The following is a 20101-nucleotide window of genomic DNA, read 5'->3' as shown; positions in this document are numbered from 1 at the left end:
AAGAGCAACATTTTGAGCCAAAATCAGGGACAGTTGAGGTTTAGCTATGCCTAATTCTATAAAGCAATTTATTTGCATGTACCTCTCAACCTGTTAATGCAATAAATCTGGACAAGGCCAAATATATTGAGGGAACATATAAACAGTACTAAAAATTGCTCTTGTATAAACTGGGACAGTTGATAGAACAGGTCTTATTTTAGCATGCATTTTTCTGAAGGTTATAAAGTCTGAAACTAGTGTGCCATTATTTAGTGACTTAATTCCTAAATCATTTGCCAGAAAACCACAAATTGAGGAACAAACCAAAAATAAGAAGCAAAAAATCTATTCATTCTTTGAAAATCTGGACAGTTGGGAGGTATAGTTCAGCTGGGGCTGTCTAAGTTTGCCGCCTTCCCCTCACAAAACCATGGTCGAATGGAGCCTCCCTGCAGCCATTCCAATGATCCATTACTTTGCTATTTCACTCCATTTACCATAAACACTAATGTACATACTGATTTACTTCTATGATGATTTGAACTTCATTTGAAAGTTTTATTTTGCATTTTACAGCACAAACACTAAGACATCTGCTAAACAAACTTGGCATTAAAACTTCTCTGCCCTTAAAACTCACATTCATTGAAACAACATTGAAACCCACATTCAAAGAAAATACATTTTACCTGTGGCAGATAAAAATTAATTCTGGGCTGCTTTTAAATCATAGACCCCTTGCATATGAAACATACATGTGCTCTTTGATACACCTTCCTATTACTTTGAACATTTTTCCAGTAAACAATGAAACAAAACTGCCCAATTCAGAACATTTCCATCATAAAAGTCTAGTCAAACTTTTACAGTCCACCATTATCAGTAAATAATATGCACAATCTCTGAAGTAGTAAAAAAAGTCATCTAAATAATTCCACGTTAAATAAATCTAACTAATGCAGAGGTTGTTGCTAGCAATCACCTTTATATTTCATGACTTCACCGAAAAATAAAGTGTCTGATGCCCCTGAGGAATAAATTGCCTAAATTACATTAATAATAAGCTAGTAATATTGCAATAGGAAATGGATGGCAAACTGATAACAGGCTCATAGTTAGGGTCTTAACTTTCAGTACAGCAGCATTCACCCCTTATGGGAGTAGAACCAACAACCTTCTGCATTAAAAGCAAGTACACAACATTTTGTGCTACTAGCAATGTGAGCCGACTTAGCATAATCGGCACTAAACTTCTCTTCCCTGCAGCTCTCAGCTCCTTGTAAAATCTACGCAATACTCAACTACATCTCAACTTCGCAGCACAAGAAGTCTGGAAAAAGCCAAATTTATTGGGGTGGGTCAAAAGGGCAAAAAACAGGAACACATTAAACATTGCTTGTATAATCTTGGAAAGCTGCTAGAATAAAATGCTGTGTTACCATCATACATTTTACTGCCAAGGTCACTGTGCAAAATAGTCAGAACAACATACCACTATGCCAAATCACCTGCTTTGTGAAAGAGAGGAAGACTGAAACTTAAATGGCTATCATTTAATTAATTCAGTTCTCATCATAGCTGTCAACCTCTTCGCACAAAACACCTGGACAAACCCAGTAATGAGGGAATACAGCCCTCAAACATTCAGTGAATTCAGTTCTTGCCATAGCTGTCAACCTTAGCACAAAAAACCTGGACAAAGCCAATAACAGGGTATTACAGTTCCAAAAATAAGGATAAATTTCAAATAGTCATAAACTTAAAAAAAATTGCTATAAAAAAGGTTGTGTTAGTATATATTTATTGCTAGAATAAAAAGTTGTTTTACTATGTCACAAACACAGGGATAAGATGCAGACTCCACACAGAAGGCACCCCAGCCAAGAATCAAACCAGAAAACCTATAGCTGTGAGGCAACAATACTGCCACTGCACCATCAAATATGTAAGGAAGTAAACATTCAGAAACCTGAAGTCTGAAATTTAAATGCCTGTCAATTTGTTAATCAGGACAGTCTGACTTGGAACAAAAAAAAAAAAACAATTCTCAGCAGAGGCCCAGGAAAAAATAATGCAGACATGTCTTTGTAGCATGGGAGGACACAAAAGCAAACCCACACAAACACAGGGAGAAGATACAGAGCCCCACAAAGAAGGCACCCCAGCCAAGAACCAAACCCAAGAACCTATAGCTGTGAGACATCAATGCTATGTTGCTACCACTGCACCATCAAATTTCAAGCATTGCAATATCTAAAAAACACAGATATGATACAGATATTGATCAGATCAAATATGAGGCAAAAATCTGCAATTTTTTTACAAATGGTGGTGGGTAGGGAATTCAGGTCTTTAACACCTGCATACAAGGTACAGGGTTCAAGCCTGAGGTATTCCCTACCACACCACCATGAGTAATCACCAGTACATCCCACCTGGGGCATACACACACACACACACACACACACACACACACACACACACACACACACACACACACACACACACACACTCTCTTCATATTACTCACCGATCCTCGGTTCTACATAAAGTCCTTGCAGTAACACATCCTCCCGCTTCGACCAACATAACACCTCCCGCTTGAACTGACATGCGCGGTGAGCTCCAGTCCGACTGGATGAGCTGACGTCATTGTCGTGCACTAGTAAAGCGCGAAAATTGTGAAAATTTAAAAAGCTACCCCCCTTCTAAATACATTGTACTGAAATCAGTACAGTGCGTATGCCTCCCGACATCCCTGCTGTGAAGGTAGAAAAGGGACTGCCTGTGCACATCTAACAAATGTAACAAATGTACACCTTTGTTCAAAATATTTGGAAAGAACACTGGTAGATTAATGACCTGATTAATACAGGACTCAGAAACCACTTTTGGTAAAAAGGATGGACTGGTCCATACAGAAACCTCATACTTGTGAAAAACTAAATTAGGAGGCTTACATACAATACTTGAAGTTCAGACACTCTTCTGGCAGATGTAATAGTAACTAAGAAAACAGGTTTCCAAGTAAAAATGTTTAGATCAGATTTAGCCAAAACGTCAAAGGGAGATTTAGTCAACGCCTGAACTATGATGTTTAAATCAGAAGGAGGGTCAGGATCCTTTAAAGGAGGTCTAAGTAAAAAGGTTCCCCTTAGAAAGGCCTTGAAAAGTATGGAGGAAGCTAAAGTAGAATCATTCACTCCCAGATGAAAGTTGGAAATGGCTGCTAATTTTACTCTTACAGTTGAGGAACTAGCACCTTCATTGAAAATTGTGGCAAAAAGTCAAGGACATTTGAAATCACTCCTGAAAAGGGATCTAATTTTTGCTTAGGGACCAAAGAACAAATCTTTTCCATTTACTCTTGCAAATCTTTCTGGAGGAAGCTTTATGGGAAAATAATAAAATGCGATGGATGGAGGAGGACAGCCTGGGCTGTCTAGCAATCAGCAGAACTGGAGAAACCATGTGATCAAGTTGAGGCCTGTTAAGTCTGGGTGAGTCATGCCTGTCAGATGAGACAGGAGGTCTAGAGTCAGATCCAGAATCCATAGTGGATGTAGAAGATGAGGCCAGAGAAAAGGAAACCAAATCAGATAAGGCTAGTAAGGGGAAATGAGGATAACTGTGCTTTTCAATTGTGATGCCTTCTGTAAAAACTTGGGAATGAGAGGTAACGGGATAGGCATAAAGGAGACTGGGACCGGGGGACCAAGCGTGAAGTAGAGCATCTCTCATTGACTCCCCAGGTGGGGGGATCAGGACAAAGAATCTACTGTATTTGTTGTTGATGGGAGAGGCAAATAGATCACAGCATGGTTGACTCCACTGACAGAATATTCTCGCCACCATTTTGACACTGAGAGACCACTCATTAGGCATCAAAATGGACCTGCGTAATTTGCCTACAGTCACACTGTATTTCCCTGGAATGTGCATTGCTGTCGGAAAGCAGCTGGAAGACACTGCCCACTGCCATACTCTCATCTTCTCAACAAAAAGGATAAGATCTGCCACCCCCATTTGCTGATGTACCAGACTAGTGACATACTGTCCATCTGAATCACAATAGTCCTGATTGGAAGAGTGTGTTAAACATCCTGTAATGCTAGGAGGACAACTCTCATCTCTAGGATAATGAAATGCATCTTGGCCTCTTCAGGAGATCACGTGCCTTGGACTGCCTTCCCAAGAAATGTTCCACCCCTACCCAAGCTTGGTCACTGTGGACCTGGGTTGAGGGAGAACAAAAAGATGGCCTTTGTGGAGTTGACTGAAGTGAATCCACCATATAAGGTAATTCTTGCACACTTGAGTGATTTTGACTGGCATGGATAATGAGTGTTGGACAACAGACCACTGAGTGAGGAGTGCCCATTGAAGAATTCTCATATGGAACATGGCAAGTGGTACAAGGGTGATTGCCACTGCCATGGATCCCAGGGCTTGAAGTATCAAAGGAAGAATTTTAAATTATCTTCTTGACTTAGAATTGAATGATGTCTATTCGAAGTTGAAGAAGCGAAGCTACTTCGCTGACTATACTCAGATGAGGACTAATGAATTCCAAATTCTGAGTTGGTATGAATTGAGATTTTTGTAACTGACTGATATTCCCAGATGTGAGCAGAGATGCAGTAAGTAGTCCCATGTTTTAATTAGTTGATGCCTAGTTGTTGCAGTCAGAAGCCAGTCGTCTAGATATGGAATCACTCGGAATCTCAGCAGTCTCAGGTAAGCTGCTGCAACTGCCATGCATTTGGTGAACACCCTGAGGGCTGTGGTGAGACCAAAGGGCACTGTTATGAACTAGTAATGACTGGCTCCCAGCTGGAAATGTAGGTATCTCCTGGAGTGCCTACTGATTTTGATGTGTGCATTCTGAAGATCTACTGAGCACATCCAATGTTCCTTGCAGAAATGGCAGAATGGACAAAACCATGATCATCCAACACTTAGTATACTGAAAAGTCGTCTCAAGTTCCCTGTCTTTTCTGGTACCAGAAAGAATCTTGAATACGTTCTGGATCCTCTCTGGTATGGGAGGACATCTTGTATGACTCTTTCTTATCTAGCAGCTTTTTCACCTCTAGAGGAGCTGCTTCCCTCTGATTGGGTGGAACATTGGGAATATTCTTTGGAACTGCTTGAGGGGAATGGAAAAATGGTATGATATAACCTCTGGATATTATCCTCCGGAACCATAAATCTTTTGTGATATCTAGCCAGGCTCTCTGGTGCAGGGATAGACAACTCCCACTGCCTCCAGAGACAAGACAGTCAGGCCTCCATTAAGGAATGCTGATAAGATCTGTCTGTGAAAGAATTTCTAGATCCCTGGTTATGCGGACCACCTCTATGATGGTGATGGCATCTTACATTTGAGTTCCCCCTCTCTGTTCCCGGGGGAACCATCTCTATGTGATTACTGAGAGGAACCCTGGGATTTCTTGAGCCACATCTTTCTACCACCTTACTGGTTCCTAGAAAATTACCTTTGAGGAGTAGAAAAATGTACACTCACAGCAGACGGGGTCTTCTCTTCTTCTTTGCACCTGGAGAATGTGTCTTTTACCTTGGGACAAAACAGCAAGGTTCCGTCAAAAGGTGCATGAAGGAAAGAATATTTAAATGGTTCTGCAAAATCACAGAAGCACATTCAGGCATGTCTACTAATGGAAATGCCTGAACCAGACACCCACGAGGTGCCTTTCACAGCATGAGATATTAACCTCATGTATTAATCAGATACTGATTGAAGGGTAACCGGCTGCAAGGAAATGGTACTCCCTTTCTCAGATTACATGGATCCCAGAAGAAATTTGTTAAGCTCCTTTATCACATCACACCGAAGTCTGGTAAAATGAGCCAAACAATTCAGTGACCTTAAAGTGAAGGCCATTAAAGCACAGACACACTTCCCACACCTGATCAGCACCCTAGACATCGTGTTGGGGGTGGTGGTGGGGGGTGGACAAAGGAACTCTGTTCTGCTAGTTCCTTTCTCATAGCTGCCACAATAACTATGGCATCAATCTGCACTCCTTTATGCCAGTGTATATGGTCCTTTGGAGGTGTGAGGATTTTGTCTGGTCTCTTGGGAATAGGCTTAATGATGTCCAATTCCTTCTACGCTTGCTGAGAGACCAGATCTACAAGCTCATCGGCAGGCAGACTCACCCAGGAGGTAGATGAGCCAGACCCGAAAGCCTCCAAAAACACTGATTTATTTTGGGAAAGGTTATCGGGAGAAACCACCACCTCTATGCTTAAGGAGTTACAAGATGTTTCCAAAGGAGACATCATGAGGTGGTGATCTGGGGACCCTTCCCTCCTCATCGAAATCAGTATCTTCAGTGACAGACTCTCATGGGGAGTCTAAGTGCCTCCTTTTGAATATTCATTTACAAGGGACTTCCTTGGTGGGATGCTCTGGGGAGGTATCAGGAGAGATAACAATACCCTGATGGTTGGACAGAAGACTACCTCGGATTGGTTGCCCGATGGAAGGGCTGATTAAGGCTCAGGAAGAAAAAACAAATGAGATATAGAAGCCTGATCCATAGAGGACTGGGTCATCTGATCTCTAGGCACAGAGAAGGCTGTCTTCACTATCTTGTAAGCGGAGTGCCTAGGGGAAGCAGAAACTGATAGATAAAACAGTGTACCTTCTTGGATCGTCTGCTCCAGATGTACTGAAGGCACCCCACCAGAGGAGATGGTCACAGTTCACCTATCTAATGTTGAGGCTCCTAGGGGAAGGGATGGCTCCGACAGTTTGAGTAGACTCCAACACCCTGGAGCCAGCGTCGACACTTCAGTTCTGAGAGTCCTCCAGCTCCAAGGTACTTGCTGCCAGTCGACTCAAAGAAACTATCAGAGTCGAAGAAACAGTGATCTTTGGATCTGCGGAAGACGCCTTCAAGGATTTCAAATCTGATGGATCCAAAACTGAAGAACAGGTCACATAAGGAAAAATTAAAGGAGGTGTGACTCTATGAAGGCTCTCAGGACCCGATGGGGTTGGAACCGAAAGGACTCCCATTTGAATCTGCATGCTGAGGAGCTTGCTCCTCATCATGATATCCACATCCACTTTGGATAGGCTCCTGGTGGATCAAAGAGACAAAGCTGTTGAAGATGGCCTAGAAGGTCTTCTGGGTGAATGTTCAAGGAACGGAGATGGTAATCTGGAAAGAATGGGCTCTGAAACAAAGGGGGTGTATGGATCAGAGGGGATCTCTCCGTTCTTGGCTTTGGATCTGACGTTTTCAAAGGTTTTGCTGATGTCTCTGATGAAGGAGCCGAAGTTGAAGTTAAGGTGGTAGGACAATCAGGAGACCTTTTACATCAATCCTTGTCCTTTTTAACAGAGTCACCTTTTTTGTGTTGTTTTTAGGGGTTTGAGCCCAAGCAACCAGAAGAGAGTGAAAGGAAGAAAACCCCTTAGGATAATATTATTCTTCCCGTCAATCAAGGCTTTGGAAATAAAGCCTGCACAAATGTAAGAATCTACCTCTATGTGTTTTGGGCCTAAACAGTACACACATTCTTTGTGAGCATCAGAGTTTGGAATCGTGTGCCCACAAGAAACACATTTCTTGAAACCAGAAGATTTGCCCAACATTTCTAAACAGTAATGAAAAGGAAAAACTACTAACAACGGTACTAAGGTATGCTATAAAAAGTCCGAAAAAAAGAGGCCAGCACCAAGAGTGACACCTGAGTTTATTACAGAATTAGTAAAGAGTCAAACTGGTTTTGACAGTTTTGCCTTCATCGGTGAATACCATTTTGATTACGTAATAGTCTATATATACACATCCAGCACTACGTCCCAATCAAGTAATTAAAGAGACAGTAATATCAAGACAACAGTAATAACAAAAACTGAAAAGTCTCTTTAGTATATGAATGAATAGTCTAATTTTTGATTTTTTACTATTATTATACCAATTATAAGTGGTCATTAAGACCAGGGGAAAAATGAGCTCCTAGCCTAATAATCCACATCTTTTCTTTATCATTCAGAATACTACGCCACCCTAACTTGTTCAGGCTACCACCCACTATCTCTTGTCAATAATACAAAAATGAAATATTGTGATTTGTGATCACATGCATGTTTGTAAAGAGCATTGGTCATTCGTTTGTTTCGAATATCACTTAGATGTTCAGACATTCTTATTCTGAATGGTCTAGTCGTTTGCCCAACATAAAAGGATGAACAGGAACATGTGGCCAAACAGACCACCCAGTCTGTTCCGCAATTTGCAAAATGCTTAATCCTATGGACCATTTGGGTGTTTTTGCTAGAAAATTCCTTAGATTTGGGCATGTATCTACAAAAGGAGCAATACCAACATGTCCCCTGTAATCGTTAGTTGTTCCAAAGACTGATTTACACCCCTCGATTTGTAATGATTAAAATAAGACCCCAGTGTTTGTCCCCTACAATATAAAAACTAACATATATCCGTATGGAGACTTGATAGTTTTTGATTTGCCATGAGAATATTCCAATTTTTGTTAATAACATTTCTAATAGCATGAATGTTTCTACCATAGGTAGTGACAAATCGAATACTATTCCCTGAGGTACACGTTTTTTCTTTATATTGCAGTAATTCTGACCACCTGTCTTGTCCACTAGTCCAGTTACTGGCTGAAAGGATGGTTCCTGGTTTATAGCCCCTTGCTCTAAATCTATGTATTAAATCAGTCTTGTGATGTTCATAGTCAACATTGGAGGAGCATATCCTTTTGATGCATAGGAATTGTGACTTGGGAATAGTCCTTATAATATGATCAGGGTGTAAGCTGGTTGCCTGTAAAAGACTGTTATACTCTGGATATTTGCGGAAGACCTGGGTCGACAGAGTATGATCTTCATTTCTATAAATTTTAACATCAAGAAAATGAATTTCTTGGTGATGCATGTTAAGCATAAATTCAATACCCCACTTGTTTTCGTTGAGGTATTGAACGAATTCTAAAAGATATTTTGTGTCTGCCTGCCAAATCATCCAACAGTCGTCCAGGTACTGCCTCCAGATGTCCATCTCCCCCTGAAAAATATTGTGTGAATTATCATATATAAGGAATTCCTCAAAATACCCCATAAAAAGATCCGCATATATGGGGGCAAATGATGCCCCCATAGCAGTTCCACAGACTTGCCAGTAACATTCTTGTTGGAAATAGAACACATTCTTCATTAGGACATGCTCTGCCATACAAATAAGTAGTGTTAAAGCCTGGTGGATAGATGTCTACTTTATAGAGCCAATATTCTAGAGCCTCCAGCCCAGCCCAGTGTGGAATATTAGTATATAGAGCCGTGACATCCAATGTGCACATTATCCAATCTGGTTCTAATTGGGTGTCACCTAGGATCCTCAGAAATTCTCTCATATCTTTGATCTGACCACAGTCAAAAGGGTCTGTAAGTATTTAGTAAGGAATCCTGATAGGGGTTCTGTAAGTGAGCCCATACCAGATACTATTGGTTTTCCATGTGGTTTTTGCAAATTCTTATGGATTTTAGGTAACAAATAGAGTATGTGTTTCTGGGGATCTTCAACTGTAAGGTGATTTAGAACTGACGTACTAATAATACTCTCCTCAGCTGCCAGCTTCAAAAAGGAATCAATCTCCTTTTTGAATCCTTTGGTTGGGTCTAGAGGCATTGGCATATGATGTATGCCATTCTGGAGTTGTATATGGGCCTCTGATAAGTAATAATCTATGTCCATAACTACAACTGCTCCTCCTTTGTTGGCAGGAATAATAACTACATTATGATTGTTTTTTTAATTCCCTAAGAGCTTGTTGTTCCACTCCAGACAAGTTGTGACCCAGCATCCGGGATTCATAACCATAAAAATGTAGATCTTTGAGAACTGATTGTTGAAATATGGAAACATATTTATCTATAGGGGGCTGAAAAGTAGATTTTTTTAAATGAAAATCAGTAGATATATGAGAGCCACCCTGTTGATCAAAATATAGTTTTAAATTCAACAGTCGACAAAATGACAAAACATCTTTCACAATACTGTCTTCATGGACATAAAAACCAGGAACATATGTTAATCCCTTGTTAAGCAGTTTAATAGCAGTTTCAGATAATGTTACAGAGGAAATGTTGAGTACATTTCAGCATTCTGCTATTTGGGAATTATCATTTGTAACAATGCTTCCAAATTCTCCACGTCAGCGATGTTTTCTCCCACACCTGTGTTTCCTAGGCCTAAAGGGTGGTCAGCATGTTTCCGTTTCTTGTGGGCTGGGGACCCCTGAGTGAGCCCATTCTCAGTTTCAGTAACAGAGGATTCCTCCCCTGAAGTGCTGCTATAATCATTTTTGGGTTTCTTTAAAATGGATCTGGGTCTCTTCCTTCTGGGTCTAGTCCCCCTATAGTCCCCATCAGAAAAAGTAACATTCTTTTTAGTACCAAAAGGTTTGCCTTGTTCATAGTCCATCAAATCCCTATGAAACGTATGTAGTTTTGTACTCCTTAAATTTTTCTCTGTTATTAATAAGTCTTTGGATAGTTTATGAAGACATTCTTGGTATAGTGTCTGACCCTCATATGTCTTGGTTTCCTCACAAATACATTGGGTTTCTATGATGTTGGTCTGAACTGACCCTTCATAGGAGGACAGTATTTTAACAAACGACATGGCTGCATCTTGCTGTGCTTCTGCCCCTTCCTCATATAGCCTGTCATCCGGATTACTGACATGGTTGTGACTGGATTCTCAGGCCCCTTGGAGTTATATTTTTAGCCTGATAGGCCTTAAATAGTTTAAGGTGCCAGACTGAACTACGTAAATTAGTCATGCTTTTAGTCAGTTTTATAAAGAGATACTTACATAGATCATTTGGATCACTAGGATCCCCAGTAGTGATACCACCATTATCTTGAACCCCAAACACTTGAAGGTCATTTTTATCTGCAGCTAAACCCTGCAGTACAGTGACTAAGTCCATGGTAGGTATCTCTTACTATACTAAGGGATCTGTCCAAAAATAGTTAGTACAAGGGAAAAAACTAAGTATACATAATATACTTAGTTTAAAATATAAAATAAAATAAATAAATAATAAATAAAATAAAATCTAACAATAATTTAGGAGAATGGCACCCAGATGATTATTGCTATACTTGTATAGTATTCTCCCTGCTAGAATTAATTTTCATCAACAATGTAAGGAATAATGTATCTCACAAAAAGAGAAACAATGTGTAGAAAACGGTTAAACAATGCAATGCCATCTAAAAAAAGGAGAGCAGGTAGTTTGCTCCAAAAGAAAAACAGTATACAAATACAAATACTGTCCCCCTATAAAGCAAGGATTTCGTAATAATCAAGGGCCTTAAATCATTTGGTATTTAAATAAATATCCACCTGATCTTTTACATTCAATTGAAACAACTATACAAAACTTTGTGTGTTAAGTATTATAAAAGAGCAGACATAGTTCGGTTTAAACAATGACGTCTAAAGTTTAAACAAAAAAGCATCCATCTTGTATGCGATACACTAGTATAAAACTCCACAAATGTGTGAGTCAACCCTATCAAATAACCATGACTCACAAAAAGGTATATTATACACAAAGTAGTTCACTATTAATGTCTTAATAAATTGTCCCAAAGGACCCTAGTGTTCATATGCCACAAAAGTTTCCAGTCATATAATTGCCATAAAACAATACAAATTATAGCCAGAATTCCTGCATGTGAAACATGGAAAACAGTACACTATAGATACCTGTTGTAATTGTCCAAAGTTCAATATTAGTCCATATATACACAGTAATGCCCAATTGTCGCAGTTACAGTCCAGGAAAATATGCCAAATTTAAGTCCAAAGATTTATGAAGTAAACCTCCGATTACTCTGTATGCCACAACGATCCTTCGATCCTATTGTCGCAAAACAGTAGAGCAGTTCAATAGTACCGCCTCTACGAATTGTCCCAAAGGCCCAAGTAATCCATATGCCACAACAACCCTTCCATCCTGTTGTCGCAATCAATTATAACAAGTTATAACCAAGCCTCACATATTGAACATCAATAGTGTCTGTTAAGCTGTTCCAAAGACCCAAGTAAGAGCATGAGCACACACCTGCCCTATAATCCTGTAATTGCAAATGCAATACAATATGGCAGACTGAAAGTTTACATGAAAAACATAAAGGTCTACAATGGTTCCATCTGCCACAACGATCCTTCGATCCTACTGTCACAGTCCCATAAGGTTGATTCAAAATAACCAAAGACCTCGGTTTCCCAAAAGTAAATATCATTAGCTGTGAGCTTCCATCTGAGTCCTGTTTAATTTCATGTTTCAGACGTAGGATATTTCAAATGCCGCCATACCTGACAAACAGCATTTCTTTAGTGAGCAAAAACACTTCACCAAACAATATATAAGTCCAAAAGATATAGATGATGTTACTTTCTACCTGCGAGTCACAGTAGATGATAGTCCAAGTTGGGTGAAATAATGCTTGAAGTTGACGAAAATAAAGTGCTGAAAGTAGAAAATGCAGCATAGACAACCGCAACATGCATCCGATAGCTCAGGAACCCCCAGCGAAGTAAAACAATGTAGTCCAAACCCAACGAACTCCGCACGTAAGGCAGGTGCAACCGGCCAAAAAGCAAACTCTAAATCCGAAAAAGGAGGCCAACCTGAGTTTATTACATCCAGGATGTGTATATATAGACTGTTACATAATCAAAATGGTATTCACTGATGAAGGCAAACCTGCCGAAACCGGTTTGACTCTTTACTAATTTTGTAATAAACTCAGGTATCACTCTTGGTGCTGGCCTCCTTTTTTTCGGATTTGGAGTTTGCTTTTTGGCCGGTTGCACCTGCCTTACGTGCAGAGTTTGTTTGGGTTTGGACTATGCTATAAAAAGTACAAGACATGAATGGAAGACTACCAACAACAGTACTGAGAGGTAGTCAAGGAGAACGAGAAAAGGCAGTTAGCAGAGAAAAAAGGATGTAATAATAAAAAGGGCACAAGGGAGGTATAGAGAAACAACTATAATTAAATAAGAAAAAACTAAAAGGAATTAAAATCAATGAGATGACGAACTAGCAATTAAACAACTCCTATAACTTGAGAGCTCGTAATCCACTTCTGTTCACAATGGCGGCAAACAAAATCTGAGGTTTGTTAGGCTGGTGGGGCATTATGGGTAAAGGGAGAAGGGTCGAGAGTTCAAAAATCCTGCAATCCGGAAGAAGAGGTGGACTTGGATCCAAACTCCAACAGTTGAGGAATGAATAAAAATGGACGTCATCAGATCAGTATTTCCCTCCTGCACCCCTCACAACACCTGTTAATTATACATACTAACTGCAAAATCACACAATCCATGGAGAAAGTCCATATTCCCTATATCCAGGGATTGTTCATTCTTGCACAACAGCTGATCATCCACAAATGAAAAACTATAAGGTGAAGGATCAGATGAGAAGGCAAGAAATGTGGAAAAAGCATAAATATAGTTGCAGGTACAAAAAACTTCTGGAAGAACCTCAAGTTGATCAGGAACGAACACAGGAAGGGTTAAGGAGAGGAGAATTCAAACCAAGAGATGAAAGGTTAATATTGGGGGCCCAAGATAGTGGGCTACGTACACACTGGTTTATAAAGTCTATTGAACATGTGGGAGAAACAGACAATTGTAGGTTTTGTAAAACCGAACTGGAAACAGTCGTACATCTTGTTGCTGGTTGCAGCATACTAATGGCGAAAGGACTGTATACTGAAAGGCATAATAATGTGGCAAGATTGTTGCACTGGGGATTGTGAAAACATTATGGTACTGAAGTGGCTGAAAAACACTGGAAACATGAGCCACAAAGCATCATAGAAAATAATAAAGTCTACATCACATGGATCACCCATTACCAACAGTTGAAAATATAGATGCTAGAGAACTGGATATAGTGGTCCAAGAAAAGAAGACAAGAGTAGCATTGATCATCGAAATCGCCACACCCAGTGACTACAGTGTCTTGTGTACAGAGAGACACAAAGTCATAAAATATCCGGATCTGCAGGCAGAAACAAGAGAAATGTGGAAGAACGATACCCAGACAATTCCAATAGTAGTAGGAGCAATGGGTCTTATAAAAAAGAATCTACAATCGTATTTAGATATGTCACCAATCCATGTAACTTTGTACGAATTGCAGATGGAGTCAGTACTGGGCACATTGCAGATGCTGCGAAGAGCACATTTTGTTGACATAAAAGACTGAAACAATACTAATTTCATGAACTTTAATTGTACTTAGACTTAGGAATGGGGTCCATTTCCATCATTGTATTAGAAACCCAAAAGATTTGGAGAAATTAAAAAACAACTGACCAAAGTGTGTCAACAATACAGAGGTTGATTTACAATCCAACTGACCAACAGTAGGGAACACGTACATAATAGATACAGTCACACATGTGCATATAAACACATATACACACACAAATGCACATGCGTGTACACACACACACACACACACACACACACACACACACACACACACACACACACACACACACACACACACACACACACACACACACACTTGTTTTATTTATCCTTGGTCTTGTGGCCCCATGCTGTTGCCTAAAATGATCTGTGAAAGACTTTTTTCACTAAGTGGGGAAAGAAACAAATAAATATTAACAGTGAATGCTTTCAAACATGCAAGTAGGAGCTAGTTGCAAGAATGCCCAATGGACTCATTTAGGAAGGAGGATTCCTCAACTGTGGAAATCAAGTGTACAACATGAAAATCCCCATTTTCAGGACAGAAGAGAGTAATGCATATGTATCAGAAAAGTCGTTTTCATTACAAGTGGGTGTGATACAGTAGACGAAAGGAAAGGTGTACCAAAGGAAGCAGATGAAGAAGGATTAAGTTGTGTGTGTGTGTGTGTGTGTGTGTGTGTGTGTGTGTGTGTGTGTGTGTGTATGGCAGTGGGGGGGTGGGCATTTTTACAGCATTTATGTAGATATGAACATTTCAACGTTATGAAATGACTGGAATAGACAAGCAGATAAGTTTGGAAAGTAAAACAATAAAGTGATAAGGCCAGCTACAGACATTTACCATGTGCAGAGTGGCTTACAGTTAATTAATCATATTTTTTTCTTGGTCTGTTTACCAAGCAGGGGGACTGGTCCAAAGGCCTTAGTTAATCGTGACCCCGGCTCAGTGCAAATTAAGCTAGAACAGATTAACAATAAGTAACTGCTTGATGTTTAAAAGTACATATAAAAGCAACAAGCATGAACAAGTTAAGATAAGAAACAAGAGTTGTTGTTGTTGTCTTTCGGCTTTTCCTGGTTAGGGGTCTACACTGCATTTATTTCAAAAAGCAGTATAAAGTCAATGGCGCCATATCTTGATCGAGAGTAAATTGTATGAGATTTCAACTCATTAAGTATATTTACCCAACCTGGCCCTCCCTGACAGCTAAAGTTACTGTTGTTTTACATCTGCAATCACTGTTGGTAGAGTTTCTGTTTGCAACTCACAGATTTTGGGCTTTTTACCATACCTCTCAGCCTGTAGACACTGACAATGGTTTAAAAAGATCCCTAAAAAGTAGGATTATACACCAAAAACATCTGGATATCTAATTAGCATGAACCCTACATGCCAAACAGCACACCACAGTGTTCCTGCTTCCAGTTGGAATGTGAGGCACTACTCAAAAACACATCTGAAGAACACAGTGAACAAAACTGATGGAAAAATATAAGCACATTTATAAAAGAGACTGTAAAATCTGTACACATTAAATTGAACTGCAAAATCCTAACACAATATAATTTATTTTTGCTTCAGAAAAAGGCTCTTTAAATTATTGCTGCAACTAATATGGTGGTAGTGCAGTGTAGGGTAGTTTTCTGTGTAATACACAGCTTCAAAAATCACATATGATGATGGGAATTCAGAAATTCAGTGAATGGGTAAATTAATCTTGGAAATAGGGACATACCTCCAAAAATATGAACATCCTGTCCAGGGATAAAGGAGGCCTGAAAACAAGAACATTCCTACAAAACAGGGACAGGTGAACACTCTGCTGAACTATATTGGACATGTAGGGTGACTTTCTGTGTACTAAACAGCTTCAAAAATCATGTGTGATAAGAGGGGATTCAGAAAGTAGTGTGAAGGGGTAAATCAATCCTGAAACTATGGAAATACCTCCCAAAACAAGTAAATCTTGTGCAGGGGTAAATCAGGCCTACAAAATAGGATATACACATATATATATATATATATATATATATATATATATATATATATATATATTTTACATATATGTGTAAATATATACACACACACACACGGGTGTGTGTGTGTGTGTGTGGGTGTGTGTGTGTGTGTGTGTGTGTGTGTGTGTGTGTGTGTGTGTGTGTGTGTGTGTGGGTGTGTAGTCTCATACATGTATACATATACATATATATATATATATATATATATATATATATATATATATATGGGTCTATGACATTTCGCCGATAATCCTGACATAGGGTCCAAATCGATGAAAATAGTACTGACAGTGTATATGCCCTTCCCCCCCCAACTGTAGTGCGATCTTGGAATGAGAATATTAAAGTAGGGGGGGGTGAGGGGGGCGTAGCCATCCACCTACTCAGGTTATATACTACTTACTTACTGTTTTAATATGGACTGAACAATATAAAACATTACTGAACAATATTAAACTGTGCCTTCCACATGCCCCCATTTTAATATTCTCACTCCGAGATCGCACTACAGTTGGGGAAAAGGGCATATACATTGTCAGTAGCATTTTCGGCAAAATGGATTTTCAGCGATTTGGACCCTATCTCAGTATTTTTGGCGAAATGACACTGATCCATTAAATAAATAAATAAATATATATATATATATATATATATATATATATATATATATATACATATATATATATATATATATATATATACACACACACACACACATATATATATATATAGATATATATATATATGTACATTTTATATACATATATCTGCAAAAAAAGGGGCCCACATGGGGGGTGCAGGGTAATTCTTCCCCTGCAAGTTTTGTTATTAGCTCCCAGCTGAAGATCAGCCACTTGGTTTTGTTTCATTGCAACTGTGCAAGGAAAATCAAAACAAAAACAGCTGCAATATTTTACAGGCTTATTACTTGATAGAATAAAAGATGAACAGTGACCCCCAAACTAGTAATAACACTGGGCATGGAAGGTCCTGCATGAACTAAAACTAGCTCACTCAAAAGCTTTATATGTCAGGCTGCATCTCCCACGGACTTATTCATATGAAGATGTAAGGTGCTGTTCTCAATTTCATTTAAAAGTTCTCTGTTGTGGCTTTTGTTATGAATTTGTAACAGCAGCTAGCAATGGCACCGGTAGCTGCTGAAGGCTGGGGGGGGGGAGGGGTGTGAGAGGGGACTTGGTGATCTAAAAAGTGCAAGTTTTTAAAACTATTTGCTACCACAACATAGGTTCACTTGGAGGGCATTTAAGCTTAGCCAATTTCCCTTTGAGTGCTTGAATTAACATTTCTTAACTGGTCTTACCTATCCCATGGCTGATAATTGTACATTAGCCCTATTGAGAAAAACGGTGATCATACCACAGATAATTTGAGGGGACCTATGTAAGGGATGTAGCACTTAGGAACTGCCTCTATCCATTAGTGGCACAATGGGCAATCCTGGAGTACATTTTCTATTACCCATCCTTAGATCCAAGTTGCATCTGAATATGGACAGGGATGAGCTTTGTTTAACTTGAATGGATAGCCTGTTCTGGAACAATGGTGGCCTCTGTGATATATATCCATCTCTTCACAACATTCAGTTTAGATACCTGGACTGAGTATTTCTGATGTCATTTGACTTGCTGATGTTCATTAGGTCCATCAGTATTGGGTGGAAGGATGCCTTGTATGCCTGACACAGGTCACCTCTAAGCACTCTGTAGGATACTGAATATAGTGATACATCTTTGAGGTGGTCCAAGTAAGACCTATTGCTTTGGGCTTGTATCCTGTTAGTAAGGGATCTGTGTGAGTATTCCAATTTTTGCATGGGTCTGGACAGATACATGCCAAAGTAGGCATTATACAAAATGATTGACCTAATGAGGGCTTTATAAAGGGGGACAATAACATCTCTAGATCTAGTTGCAATCAATTTGTTTATAAGCTGTGCAATCTAGAAAAACTTTATGACTCTGGGCACATGTTGGTAAAAAGTTAAGTCATGGTACACACAAGTACCCAAATGCCATACAACTGGGCCAGTTCTCAGGGGGTATTGTCAATTTGGCAGTTCCCTAGAGTGGATGACTTCCCAAAGGATACAATAATGCATTTTTTGGAGTTTATTTTCAGTTCATGATTCCGGCACCAGTTATTGTTTGGGACAAAGGCAGGGTAATAGACTGGGCCCATCCTGCAGCAACCTCCTACCCAGCCACTCCTGTGTTCTACTACTTGGCTATTTCTCCTCAGTTACCATAAACACTGTTCAAAGCTGTCAGCATGCGTACTGTTTTCATATTTACTTCTACAATGATTATAGATATTGAAATAAAATGGCACAAACACTGACAGCCATTTGCTAAACAAATAAAACAGTCTCACAATGAAAACATATTTAGCATGAGCAGTAAAATTCTCTGCCCCTGAAACGGGTTTGGAGGGTGGCATAATGGTTAAAGTGTTTGCCTTACAAACACAAGGTGCAGGGTTTGAGTCTCACAAGGGATAATTGGCTAGACTTAAAATGGCTTGCAAGGGCAGTTAGCTTAGTACTAATCTATGAACCTATGAACATTCATTGAAACAGCATGAAAACTCACTTTCATTTTGTATCTGGCAAGTGGAGGATTAAGCTTACCCCTGAGCTGTTTTCAAACCATAGGCTCCTTACACATTTTTAGGGCCATGCATACATGTATGCATTCTTTGATTCACCTTGTTAATTGTATTAAATTAAATTCCTTGTATAATACAGCACACTTGTTAGAGCGTGTTTTAAATTTACAGTTTTGAACATTTTTCCAGTAAGTAAATGAAACAAAATTTGTAAACCAATAATGACAAAACTGCCCAATTCAGAACATTTCCATCAAAATATCTACTCAACTTTTGTCATTACAATCCACCGATATCAGTAAATATGCACCATCTCTGCAGAAATAAGTCATCTAAATAATTCCACATTAAAGGGAACTGTAACTAATGAAGAGGTTGCTGCTAGCAAACAACTTTATATTCCATTGTTTCATCTACATTTGCCTATGGGGTTGGTTTGTGCTTGCCTTATGCCACAAGTTGTGCAGGTTTGAGTCTCACAAAGATATAATTGGCTAGGCTTAAAATGGCTCGCAAGGGCAGTTAGCTTAGTACGAACCTATAATCCTATAAACCTATACAAATAAAGTGCCTGTCGCCCTTGTAGAATTGCCTATGTTTCATTAAAAAAATGATGAGCTATTAATATTGCAATAGGGAATGGATGGCAAACTGAAAAACAGGTTCATAGTTACTAGGTAACTCCTCCAAAGGAGGACATTCACAGGACTGCAGCATCCACTCCCTTTAAAGTACAACACAGTACAGTATCAGGAATCCATCTGCATACTGTGGGAGTAGAACCCACAGCCTTCGACATCAAAAACAAGTATAATACCAGTTGTGCTACTAACAATGCAAACAGACTTGGCGTATAATCTGCACTAAACTTCTCTTCCCCTAAAGCTCTGGACTCCTTGTAAAATCCAGTTGACAGTCACCTAAATTCTCAACTTTGCAGCACAAGAAATCTGGAAAAAGCCAAAATGTATTGGGGGGCGGGACAAAGATTCAAAACCAGCAACACATTTTAAACGTTGCTTGTATAATCTTCGAAAGTTGCTAGAATAAAGCGTTTTGTGTTACCATATGTTTCCTGAAAGATAGGAAGACTGAACTTAAAGGGCTTTCATTATTTACTGAATTCAGTTCTCCCTGATTTGCCAGAAAAACACAAATTT

At 39.3% G+C, this 20101-nt stretch overlaps 1 protein-coding gene across 3 annotated transcripts in view; it reads right to left on the bottom strand.

Moving 5' to 3' along the window:
• Positions 1 to 20101, bottom strand: part of NSUN3 (NOP2/Sun RNA methyltransferase 3) — a 687521-nt gene that overhangs the window by 576463 nt on the left and 90957 nt on the right. The gene's annotated exons all lie outside the window — the stretch shown is intronic.

The sequence above is a fragment of the Protopterus annectens genome, chromosome 5.part0 (assembly GCF_019279795.1).
Source record: "Protopterus annectens isolate FY-2018-M chromosome 5.part0, PAN1.0, whole genome shotgun sequence".
In the NCBI taxonomy this organism is placed as follows: domain Eukaryota; kingdom Metazoa; phylum Chordata; order Ceratodontiformes; family Protopteridae; genus Protopterus; species Protopterus annectens.
Note: the sequence above shows the minus strand (reverse complement) of the source record. Positions and strands in the feature narration are given on the sequence as shown.